General features: G+C 41.8%; 1 protein-coding gene across 2 annotated transcripts in view; it reads left to right on the top strand.

Moving 5' to 3' along the window:
* Window positions 1-12,797, top strand: part of SPTBN1 (spectrin beta, non-erythrocytic 1) — a 195,735-nt gene that overhangs the window by 52,923 nt on the left and 130,015 nt on the right. The gene's annotated exons all lie outside the window — the stretch shown is intronic.

The following is a 12,797-nucleotide window of genomic DNA, read 5'->3' as shown; positions in this document are numbered from 1 at the left end:
TCACTCCCTTGTTGCTGTTGAATGCTTAGAACACGCTTTCACCCTCGCCCTAGTTGGGGTGGGCAGTGTCTTGCCCTGAAATTGCCCTGAAAATCCAGAAAGGGTTCCATCATGATGAAAACTCAGCAATACTGAATATATGTAAACCAGAGATCAAAGTGGAGTCTATTTAAGGTCTTGCATCTAAACTTTGAGATTTCAAATCAAATGGTTTCCAAATGAGAAAAGTGGGTTAATGATTTTTTTTTTTTCTTAATGTCTTTGATTGTTACCCATAAATTGTAGCCATGTCAGCCAGGTAAGTTTACTGTTAATTGTTCGCATAGCTGACTTTTCTTTTTACCTTTATGGTGTCATCTGATTATGATGCATGTATCATTCAGAGTTCTCTCGACTGTAAGCAAAAGGAAACCTAACCCAAAGTGGTTTAAATGATAAAGAGAATGTATTGGTCACATTGAAGACAGATTTGGCCTTTAAGCAAGACTTACTCCTGGGCTTAAATAGTGTGACCAGGGCCCAGTTTCTTTCTCTACATTTTTTGGCCTTGTAGTTCCAAGATGGCTGCCCCAGGTCCCAGATCTGTCTGTAAGGATATCCAGGAGAAAAGAGCACCTCTGCTGCCCAGTACTTCTACCATGGCCCTCAGAGCAGTCTCACTGGCCTGATTGATCCTGCCTTGGGCCAGAGGCCTCCCTCACAATCCCTCTCCAAGTAAAGTCAGAGAAAAGGATATGCTGATTGACATCAGCTAATCCTGACACACTTCTGGAGTGAGGAGGGTTGTGGGGTGAGGTGGGGAAGGGTCAGTCTCATCTGAACAGCTTGGCTAGAAAATTTGGAATATAACAGGAAAAGGGAAGTGGATACTGGGGATGCAGCCAACTAAATGCTATAGGATTCTCCAGTTGCCTTAGGATAAATTGTCTCTTGAGTGGTGGTGATTTAACCATCTTTCTTGAGCTCGCCTGATTTGAGGGCATAAATGAATGATTAACCAGGTAGTCACTCTAGAATTGAAGATTTTCTAGCTTATTCATTAACATGGAACCTTATAGAAACCTTGCTCCTGGCTGGCTAGTGCCAGTGGATCGATTTGTACCTTAATCTCTTACCTCTTTTTCTTGAATCTTCATTTAAGTCTTTAGATCAGTATGATATCGGTGGCCAGTTACCCTTGATCATGAGTCATTTACTTTCTGGTTCTAGACTACTACGCATTACCTCTCTTGTATGGAAAGTTGTACCTGCAATTGTAGAGTAGTTCCTTGCCCTTTGTATCTGATCTTTCCTGCAGTTCCCGGGGAGATCCCCAGCTGGCTTTAGTATCCATCAGTTGTCCTAACACTTCCTAGGGTGGCTTTCCCTCTCTGTTATCTAGGTCCCTGAACTACTGTAGTTACGATAGGAATAGTAAGCATTTAACATGGTGCTTCCCGTGTGCAGGCACTGTTCTAAGTGCATTGTATGTATTAACAGTTAATCCCATAACAACCATATACAAGGGACGTTACTATTATCTGCAGTGTATAGATGAGGAAACTGATGCATAGAGAGATTAAGTAGCTCGCCGAAGGTCACACTGCTGATAAGTGGCTAAGGCAGACTGGCTCCCAAGTGTATACTTTCCTATTTTTCTATATTGAGTAAAATATAAAATGATTCAAAGCTCATTGGTATAGAATATCGATAATGGGTAACTGAAACATGTTTAAAAAAAAGATCTTTAAAAGGCTCAGGAATAAATCTTGTGGTTTAGAAGAAGCCATGAGTCACCATGAAAGTTAATGAAAAGAAAACGTGTTGCCTGTGGGTTAAGTGATGTTTAGAAAAAGAATTGCTTTCAGTGGATCCAGTAGTTACCAGGAAAACCATCTGTTTATTGGAGGAAATTTTCTTGTTATCTGACTTCCTCTTCTGTGGGACCAAAAAATCTCTGAGCTCCTTAAGAATCTTATATGCTGAAAACAAGAGCAACAGAATTTAAAAAAAAAAAAAAAAAAAGAGTAACAGAACAGTTCAGCAGTGTCTGAATGCTTCTAGAATGTGAGCATCCATCATAATTGCATGGTCATCTTGTTAATTGCTGGGCCCACCTGCAGAGTTTCTTATTCAGTAAGTCTAGGATAGGGCTTGATAATATGCATTTCTTTTCTTTTCTTTTTTTTTTTTTTAAAGATTTTTTATTTATTTATTTGAGACAGAGAGAATGAGAGAGAGAGAGCACATGGGGGGGGAGCGTCAGAGGCAGAAGCAGGCTCCCCGCTGAGCAGGGAGCCCGATGCGGGACTTGATCCAGGGACTCCAGGATCATGACCTGAGCCGAAGGCAGTCGCTTAACCAACTGAGCCACCCAGGCGCCCCCTGATAATATGCATTTCTAACAGGTTTCTGGGTGATGCTGATGTAGCTGGTCTGGGGAATCACATTTCAAGACTGGTGTGGAGTCTTGGTGGTTGACTGGTCTATTTCCCTGAGTGTCTGAGACCATTACATCTAGACCCAGCTAAAATCTAGTAAGGATTAAAGTATCAATTTCTCATTTTGAGAAAAGAGAAATATCTTACTTTCTCTTACAGGGAAGTAATACAGTGATAGATCCAGCGTGAGGGAATGCTGTTGTAGGGTTTCTGTTACAAATGCATGTTCTGAAGTGGGAAATCTTGGCTAGCGCAGTGGAAATGTACATAGCAAGTTACCTGTCCCTCTTAAGTGCTCTACATGTTGAGTCTTCTCTAGACTCCAATCTGAATTCTGAGGTGATATATAAAAGACATTACTGCAGGAATTCATCTTTTTACAGCACATCTTGTATTTTTTTTTTAAAGATTTTATTTATTTATTTGACAGAGACACAGCGAGAGAGGGAACACAAGCAGGGGGAGTGGGAGAGGGAGAAGCAGGCTTCCCGCTGCCGAGCAGGGAGCCCGATGTGGGGCTTGATCCCAGGACCCTGGGATCATGACCTGAGCCGAAGGCAGACGCTTAACAGCTGAGCCACCCAGGCGCCCCACAGCACATCTTGTATTGACAGTGTAAACACCACCTTGGATTGTGTCCTTTACTAAGTGGCTTTAAATGTTTGTATCTCGGGGCGCCTGGGTCTCTCAGTCAGTTAAGCGTCTGTCTTCAGCTCAGGTCTGATCCCAGGGTCATGGGATTGAGTCCCGCATCGGGCTCCCTGCTCAGTGGGGAGTCTGCTTCTCCCTCTCCCTCTGCCTGATGCTCTGCCTGATTGTGTGCTCTCTCTCTGTGTTAAATAAATAAAAATCTTTTTTTAAAAAAAAGTTTGTATCTCTGAGGTAATAAGGTGAGGTAATCTACTTGCTACTAATTTTTACCCAGTTGACAGATATTCTCTATTATTAGGATGCTATGTATATATGTTTTATATATAGGTAACATATATTATGTATATGTATATATTCTTCCTTTGAGTTGTAAAAACTGTTCTTAATTTCAGTTTTACTTGCCTTCATCCTCTTCTTGCTTTTAACTTTGTGGTATAATAAGAAATAAATTTTGTTTTTGTCCTCAGTCCTGGCACAGAACTCCCTAAAATCCTTGGAATTTTCTGAGTGTCTTGTTATTCTTGAAAAGCCTTCTTTCTCATACCTGGATTTGTGCTGGTGGAGGTGACTTAGGGTGAGGCCTTTATATAGTGTTAGGATGGGGCTGGTCACTGAAATGACCAAATAATGAGAAGGTGGGAACTTTGAGCCTACCTTCTGGGAAAGAGGGGGGCCTAGAGATTGAGTTTAATCTCAATGATTGATTTACTCAAGCATGTCTACATATTAAAACTTCCCTAAAAACCCCTAAATGACAGTATCTGGAGAGCTTCTGGGTTGGGGGAACACATTAGTGTGTTGGAAGGGTGGTGGGTCCTAAGAGGCCATGAAAGTTCTGCACCCCTCCCCCCCACCACACCTTGCATATACACCTCTTCCATTTGGCTGTTCCTGAGTTGTATCCTTTATAATAAACCAGCAAACATAAGTAAAGTTTTTTTCCTGAATTCTGTGAGTCGTCCTAGTAAATTTTTGAACCTGAGAGGGTTGTTCATGAACTTACTGCTGATCAGTCAGAAGTGTGGTGGCCTGGGACTTGTGACTGTCATCTGGAAGTGGAGGCAGTCTTGGGGGACGGACAGATCCCTTCAGCTCGGGGATCTGCCCTCACTCCATGCAATTAGTGTCAGAAGCGAATTGCATTCTGGGACACCCATTTGGTGTAAGATGTTTCACAGGGGAGATGGCTTCTCTGGTATAATGTGGAACACGTCCATGTTTTAAAAATGTAGGAATCAGGCCTGCGGTCACTTGTCAAGTGCCAGTTTATCATCACAAAGATGAAAGAGTCTGGAGTTGGGTCACTTCCATTGCCCAGGGAGCTTTGAATCTTTCCATTCTCCTTAAGTCTTTTTTGCTTGAAAATTAGTCTGATTCACCTCGCAGTCACTCATCACCAGCCCTCCCTGTCTTTAGTATCCGAAACATCAGAGGAAAACACAAGTGGAGGCATAAGGAAGTGAACTCTGCTGTCTTCATAATCTGCCTAAGGAATCTGCTGGTGGGATGGAAGCAGCTGCTTTTTCTCACAGTAGAGAAAAGCTTCATGTGAAAGTTTCCCCCCTCACACAAGTTGGGTGTAGAGGGGAGGTCTCTCAAATCATTAGCTTGCAAAAGGTCAAGACTTAGAAATGCTTTAGAAAGTAATTCGAATTAAGATGGATTGTTGCCCCATGTTTGCAAATTTTATATATACGAGGCTGGGGAGATTTATACTTATGCCTAAATTGTGTACTCCCGTGTATAATTTAGAAGGAAGATGAGGAAAGCCTTGTGCATCATGTTGTGTAGCAGAGAGATTGTACCGTGCCAATTCAGCCTTAAGGCAGAGTGCTATGAAGTGACTTTTATGCATTCTGTAAATGATTTCCCGCATCCCATGATGGCAAACCCACATTCTTGACCTCTGACCAAATTGCCCCAGCAGTGTGGAACATGTGGTGGTGAAGAAAGGGATTCAAAATAAGCGGGGCTTTTTGCAAAGCAGCATTTTATTTGAAATAAAAATGTAAAACTTAATCTTTTAAAGAAATGTAAAAGGTAAATGTTCTCTTTTTATAAGTGATAAGTGTTTATGGTTAGAGGTTATATTTTGTACAATCAACACAAATCCTTTAAAAAGTACAACATTTCACTTGAAAATATTGATAAAATTGGGGCGCCTGGGTGGCTCAGTCGGTTGAGCATCCTACTCTGGGATTTCAGCTCAGGTCATGATCTCAGGGTCATGAGATTGAGGCCCCCTCTTCCATGGGGCTCTGAGCTGGGTGTGGAGCCTACTTAAGATTCTCTTTCTCCCTTTCCCTCTGTTCCTCCTCCCCCACACTCCCAGCACACACTCTATCTTAAAAAAAAAAAAAAAGATAATGTAATTAGAATTAATCTTTGTATCAACACTCATAAACAGTGAATTTTAAAAATTGGGAGGATATACACCAAAATAGTGTTTATTTCTGAGTGACTTTCCTTTTTACTTAACTGAATTTTTTTCCTGAAATAAAATCTGAACTATTTTGTAATGAGGAAAACAAAGCATAAAAACATCTTAACATCTAATATCACATTCAGAAGTTTTAATTTCTCCCCCCAAAATCATGACATAGAAAAGTGGTAGGAAAAAGCCTGCGTATAAATAAGTATTGAAAAAAGAAATTAAAAATGAAATTCCTTTGGGAGATGTCACTCATCAACATTTATGAGCTAAAATTATGCATAAGAGCCTTTCTGCTAAGCTATGGACTTAGCAAAAGAAATTTGACCTTGAGCTTACATGGTTAGTGCAGAATCAAGGACAGCTGATAGCCATAGAAAAATGAGCTGAAGGCACCTAATTGTATCCTTTACATCACATCCATATAGTATATAAGTTGTTAGTTATTATATGTATAGGCCAGACTCCCTTTAAACATAGTCATTTGAGTGATAGTCATTTGAGTGACCAAGAATCTTGGTGGAGCATTTTAATCAGCTAAACCGCTGATATGCTTTAAATATTTAGAGCAGTATTGCCTAAAAGAAATGTAATACCAGCCACGTATGATTTTTAACTTTCTAAGTAAGATATTTCAGTTAATCAAATCATCCAAAATATTATATCAATGTGCAATCAGTATAAAAAAGTAGATAGTTTACATTTTTTTCTACTAAGTCTTTGAAATCCAATATATATTTTACTAGCCACATTTCTCATGGTCAGCAGTCACGTGTGGCCGATGGCTACTGATTTGGATGGTGCAACTGGAGTGCCTTCACACAGACACTTTTACTGGCTAAAACCTTATAGATCCTGCCAAACAAATGTGAGCTTTAAAATACCATCAAGTATTTGGTCTAGGGTATATTTATAAAGCAGTAAGTAGTTGGCCACTTGGCTAAATGTGAATTTAAATTCTGATCAGGAATAATGCATCAGTTGAATCGTTACTGTAAAAGTGAATACTTCTCCTTTTTGTGCTTTCCAGTACTACTTTTCAGTGGATGCAAGGTAGCAACAGATAGATCCTCCAGCACATCTGCACTCTGCTCTTTCAGCTGAAAATTTGGCACTGCTCTCAAGCACTGTTTCTGGGTGCAGAAGACTGACCAGCACACTTGTTTAAAAATGCATAATTCAAGAGCCCCCATAAGTTGAGGTTCACTAATGTAGGAGGGAGCCCAGTAGTCCACATTTTTAATGCATATGATACACTTTGAGAAACACTTTTCCTGGGACATGGCCCTAGTATTCTCACTTAATATTCGTATCTTCTTACCTCTGAGTATTTCCCCCCAAAGTGAAAATCAACTTTTTATCTCTTCTTTAAAATAGTAGTCTGCTCTTTCTCCCAGTAAGTAGGTCACAGTTTATGTTTTGATATCTCGACACCTAAGAAACCTTCATGTTCTGCCCAAACTGAGTATAGGGCTGTCTCCTGGCAGGAGAAGCACATTCTTCCTCTAATCCCAGGCCTCATTCCAGCCGCTCTGTGGGTGGATCCTCCTGGTCCCAATGGTGATTGAGGCCCCCCCAACCCCTATCACTGTTGGGGCCTTCTCATTTGTAATCTCCAGGAGGGCAGAACATTTCTCTGGGCCTAAATTAGAGTGCGCATTAAAATTAGTAGGGAAACTTGAAAAGTATATCCTAAAGAAAATTCTGCAGTGATAAAAAAAATTCAGGCACAGGGTTTCCTCAGGAGGAAAGAGCTGGATTCTGTACACTGAGAATTAGAGCAGAACTTGTCATCACTTTCTCCCAAGTGACTGCAAATTTCAAGCTATCATTAAAGTTATGTACTTCAATTGTTTACTTAATTCCAGAATAGATAGACCTGCACTTGGACAGAGGAAAACCTACTTTTAAAACCTTAAAAGATTTTTAAGTTTACCTTTTTCCAGAGATATCTTAATGTCTTTTCTACCTACAATCATGAGTTTTTAATGAGATGGTTTAGATATTGGCTTTATATTTTTTATGGTCTCCTCTAATATGATGGCTTTACTTAGAAACCTTCCAGGTGGGCGCCTGGGTGGCTCAGATGGTTGGGCGTCTGCCTTCGGCTCAGGTCATGATCCCAGGGTCCTGGGATCGAGTCCCACATTGGGTTCCCTGCTCCTTGGGAGCCTGCTTCTCCCTCTGCCTCTCTCTGTCTCTCATGAATAAATAAATAAAATCTTTAAAAAAAAAAAAAAAGAAAAAGAAACCTTCCAGGTTTAGACTGTTAATTCACAATCCACTGCTCCTGCCAAAATGAATAAAAAATATATACATATAAAATATATGCAAATGTATGATATATATAATAAATTATATATGTGAATAATATTTATAATATGAATAGTATGCATCAAAATATATATACAAATATATATGTATGACATATAGACATATAAAATATTTGACTTCTTTCTAGTGAGAGTACAAAGCCAGTGTGCTATTGGATATATAAAGAGATCTGTAAAACTTGGTCTAGAATTGTCTAATTGGGAAGATAAAACCTATTTACATGAAACACTAACTAAACCTGTATGCAAGTGCCAGGAAGGTGGTATAGGCAGTTAGTGCTCTAGTAACTTAGAGGCAAGTGGTGATCACGAGGAAGAATGGCAGTCACTTGAAGAGGGTGGATGGAGTCGTGTGAAGATCATTGGAACTTGGGGAGCAACGGGGCCTTGAACCTGGGCGCGGCTGCTTTGTTTTCACCGCCGCAAAACCGAAGAGGCCAGGCTGCAGATCCCTGAGGACCCCTCTCATTAAAATAGAAAGTCTGCTTTTGGCTTCTCAAGCTTGGACTCATTCCTCTAAAATTAATTGAGAGCTCTTCTTTTTTTTTTTAAAGATTTTTTTTTTATTTATTTGACAGAGAGAGACACAGCGAGAGAGAGAAAACAAGCAGCAGGAGAGGGAGAGGGAGAAGCAGGCCCCCTGCGGAGCAGGGAGCCCGATGCGGGGCTCGATCCCAGGACCCTGGGATCATGGCCTGAGCCGAAGGCAGACGCTTAACGACTGAGCCACCCAGGCGCCCCAGTTGAGAGCTTTTCTTATTTGCACACCCACCTGCCCTGTTGGGATGGAACATTTCTCTGGCCCAAGGGAAAGGCTTCTCGTATGAGGGAATGGGTTTTTATAGTCAGGATTAACAGGGCTTTAACAGCTATCCATTATTTTCCTCATCCACTCTTGAAGCTGTTTCCCTAAATTTTTGCATTATTTGGGATTATTTGAGAGAGAGGCATGGTCCCTAGTGCACAGTAAATATACCACCCATCATTTGTGAAATATGAATCTGAAAGAGCATTTCATCCCGAAGAGGTTCATGGAAACTATTGAGGAGAAAGTCTGCTTAGGTCATTACATGTCGTTCCAGGTTATACCCTCAGTTTATTTAGTGTGTACATACAGCTTCAGTCGTTTTCTGACCAGAGGAATGCAGGAATGGTTTCCTTCTTGTTTGGGTACAGTTGTCTCAGGTTTTCTTTCCTTCCCTTTCCTCTGACTGCTGGAGATAACCCCTTCCCACTCTGGAAATCAGCTTGGGTTCCTGCTGATGTCCCTTATACCCTTCACATTCTGTGCTCCCCTTAGCAGTGCTGACATCTGGGAGTGTCTGAGGTGAATGGTCCTGGCGGGGAGCACGGCCTACGCTTCCTCTCCTTCACTACACCGCTTAACCACACCCCATTTCCCCTTCCTAACCCAGCCCCCGTTCCTGCCCCTGTCTTCTAGAGCCCCATTCTCATTTCTCAGCCACCTGGCAGGACTGCCCTTGATCCTCACTCCCTTAGTCCTCTCTTCCTCCACCCTTAGCCTTTGCCTTACCCTTTTCCCACCCCACCAGAATACTTTTCCTTAAGTCAGCCTCTTACTTTTAAGGAATTCCAATCACCATTTCTATGAGAAAATCCCATACATTTTATGGTTAATTTGTGAATGAACTTGTTAGGGAGTATAACCTATTTCTTGTTGGGGACTGCCTGGGTAAGCAAGAGGAAAAACTTAAGATTTTTTTCTTCTCTTAGGCTTTTCCTGGCTCTCTCTGCCAATGTGCCCCGTCCCCATCTGTCTGACTCTTAAAATATCAGCTTTATTGAGATATAATTTACATTTCATAAAATTTGTCTCTGTCAAGGATATACTTTAGTGGTTTTTCATCTACTCGCAGGGATGTGCACCAGTCACCACTAATTCCAGAACATTGTTATCACCCCAGAAAGAAATCCCATACACATTAGCAGTCACTTCCCATTTTCCCACTCCCCCTTGCTCCAGGCAACCACTACTCTACTTTCTGACTACGGATTTGCTTATTCTGGGCATTTTATATAAAAGGGAATCAAGCACTGTGTGGCCTTTTGTGACTGGGTTTCTTTTACTTAACAAAACATTTTCAGGGTTCATCGATGTTACAGCATGCATCAGTACCTCGTTTCTCCCTCAGCTCTCTTATGTAAATAATTGTGGTAGAACACTGAGAAAGAACAGGAAAATTCTGTGAAAGCTACCAACATCATAATACTTTTTTTATCTGGCAGTTCCTGGAAACAGATGGCAGATCCATTGTAGATATCTGAAAGTACTGTGGACTTAGGAAGTTTTCCATTTCGTTGTTCGGTGTCTCCTGGGGTCATTATTTGTTGCCTTTATTAAATTCACTTACATAGTTTAACTCCTTCGCCGGTTTCTACTAAAGTAGACCTGTGAACAGGTACCATCATAGGAAGATAAAGTACAATTTACATACAGGACATTTGTAAAGTCCTCTACACTTTACAAATAAAACATGTCACATGATAAGAAAAAACAAAGTGTCAAAGTAGGTTTTATATTAATGCAGTTCAAAGAGCTACGGTCTTATTTAACTACCATCTTCAGTGATACCGTTCAATTTAGTTTTCTGATTTGTAGAGGGATTGATGCCTAGATGTTAGATAGTTTCTTAAATTACATTTTGATTTTTGACACCAAGTTGATGAGAGAAGATGGTTTTGGTTATTACACTGTATATTTGTCAGTTTTGACATGCTCCCATTAAATAGTAATCCCCTAGGAGGGATCTGGGCAACAAGGTAACAAGCATTTGGTCTGTGTCTGCTCTTTGGCTTCTTCCAAAAGAATCCTGCATTCAAAGTTATTTTTGGTTAGTTCTTTCTGGTTGTCAGGAACAGAAATCCACTTGAATTACCTGAATAAAAAAGCCTATGTCTTTGGTGGAGTAAGGGAGGCGTGGGGGGAGGGCTAGTGCAAGATTGCAGGCTGTCGAGACCTAGAAATCCATCAGTGACTGCGGCCACTGTGGGGCTGGAGACATGCTTCATCTTTCACATGGGCTTTGTGCCTCATTCACCGGGGTCCTGTGCGTAGTAATAGTATCTGCCCCTTCCTTACTCGGCTCACACATGGCTTTGGTGTACTGTAGTTCCAGCTCTACCTCTTGCCAGTCCTTTCTCTTTGGACCGCATTGCCAGAGGACTCGCTCAATATCCTGGTTTTCTCTAGTTCACATCTCTATGAGGTTGGATACAGAGATGGGGCTCGGATTGGCCCAAGTGATCTTTTTATTCCAGGCCGTGACCGCCTGGATACTTAGAAATGATTACATACGTACACATATTTATTCATTTACTTATTTAAATTTTAAGTAAGCTCCACACCCAGCGTGGGACTCAGACTCACCACCCTGAGATCTAGAGTCACATGCTCTATAGATTGAGACAGCCAGGGGCCCCTACAAATGATTATTTTTAGAAGAGGTATCCACGGGGTGCCTGAGTGGCTCATTCGGCTGAGTTTAGTCTAACTTTTGATTTCGGCTTGGGTCGTGATCTCAGGGTCATGGGACTGAGCCTTGTGTAGGGCTCTGTGCTGGCCATGGAGCCTGCTTGGGATTTTCTCTCTCCCTCTCCCTCTGCCCCTCCCTTTCTCTCTCTCTCTCCCCCCACCTCAAAAACGAAGGAAAAGAAGTAGTAGTAGTATCCACCATACAGGTGAAGAGCAGGAAACCATTTGTACAAAACATGCCAGCCCCATCCATCCACAACGTAGAGGGCATTTGGCTGGCAGTTAGAGGCTGTGGTTGGCATTTCTAATGCAGAATTGTGGTGTGGTGGAAGACTGTGCTTTATATTGGGACTTTTGGAGAACGATACTGGGGCATTCTGCATGATCACAGGAAGAGTTAAACAGCTAATCCGAGGGAAAGGCAGGGTGTAGACAGGCCCTGGAACCACAGAAATTAAGGCTTTCCATCTCTCAGTCTCTTGTTTTTGGCTTCTGTCTCTCCCCTTGGAGGTGGTCTTCCAGGTGACTGAAAGATGATTGCTGTCTGCTGCTGGATGTTACTATCCGCCACTCTCCCCATTCTTCTAGTTACAGTTGGAAACATGGTGGGGGGGTGTTTGATAGGGAGGCTGGTTTATTAGGCTTTGGTCAGGGGGCCACTCCTGACCAGTGAACTGTGTGCAGGGTGTGGAGGGATGTAAGAGCATGGCAGCTCTCTCTGCAGTAATGGACCTGTTCCTGAAAAAGGAGGTGAGTGCTGGGCAGATGACAGTAAGTAACAAAAATGCTCACAGCACATTTTCAGATAGATTGATGTTCTTGATCCAGAAATAAAACTGTTATAAAATGATAAGGTGACATTTGCTATTGTCTGATTGCTTTCTTAAAAAAACAAAAAAAGCAGGGGCACCTGGGTGATTCAGTCGGTTAAGCCTGCCTTGTGCTCAGGTCATGATCCCGGAGTCCTGGGATTGAGCGCAGTGTTGAGCTCCCTGCTTAGTGGGGAGCCTGCTTCTCCCTCTGCCTCTGCCCCTCCCCCCCACTTGTGTGTGCTCTCTCTCTCAAATAAATAAAATCTTTTTTTTTTTTTTAAAGATTTTATTTATTTATTTGAGACAGAGAGAATGAGAGACAGAGAGCATGAGAGGGAGGAGGGTCAGAGGGAGAAGCAGACTCCCCGCTGAGCAGGGAGCCCGATGCGGGACTCGATCCTGGGACTCCAGGATCATGACCTGAGCCGAAGGCAGTCGCTTAACCAACTGAGCCACCCAGGCGCCCCTAAAATCTTTTTTTTTTTTAAACAACCAGTAATGTGCAGCTTCCTTTAAGGTGTTTGAAACAATAAAGTTCACAAAGAGAAAATGAACATTAGCATTTCAGTTTTTTGAATATGCCTCTAAGAAGATGCTTCGTTTGCACCTAAGTTGTTAACTTAGGATTTGATAATTTTGTTACTTGGAAACAGGCTG

The sequence above is a fragment of the Mirounga angustirostris genome, unplaced genomic scaffold, assembly GCF_029215605.1.
Source record: "Mirounga angustirostris isolate CCGP_5_RB_7025 unplaced genomic scaffold, mMirAng1.0.hap1 SCAF_10, whole genome shotgun sequence".
NCBI classification, from domain to species: Eukaryota; Metazoa; Chordata; class Mammalia; order Carnivora; family Phocidae; genus Mirounga; species Mirounga angustirostris.
The sequence above is the reverse complement of the archived record's forward strand: the minus strand, read 5'-3'. Positions and strand labels throughout refer to the sequence as shown.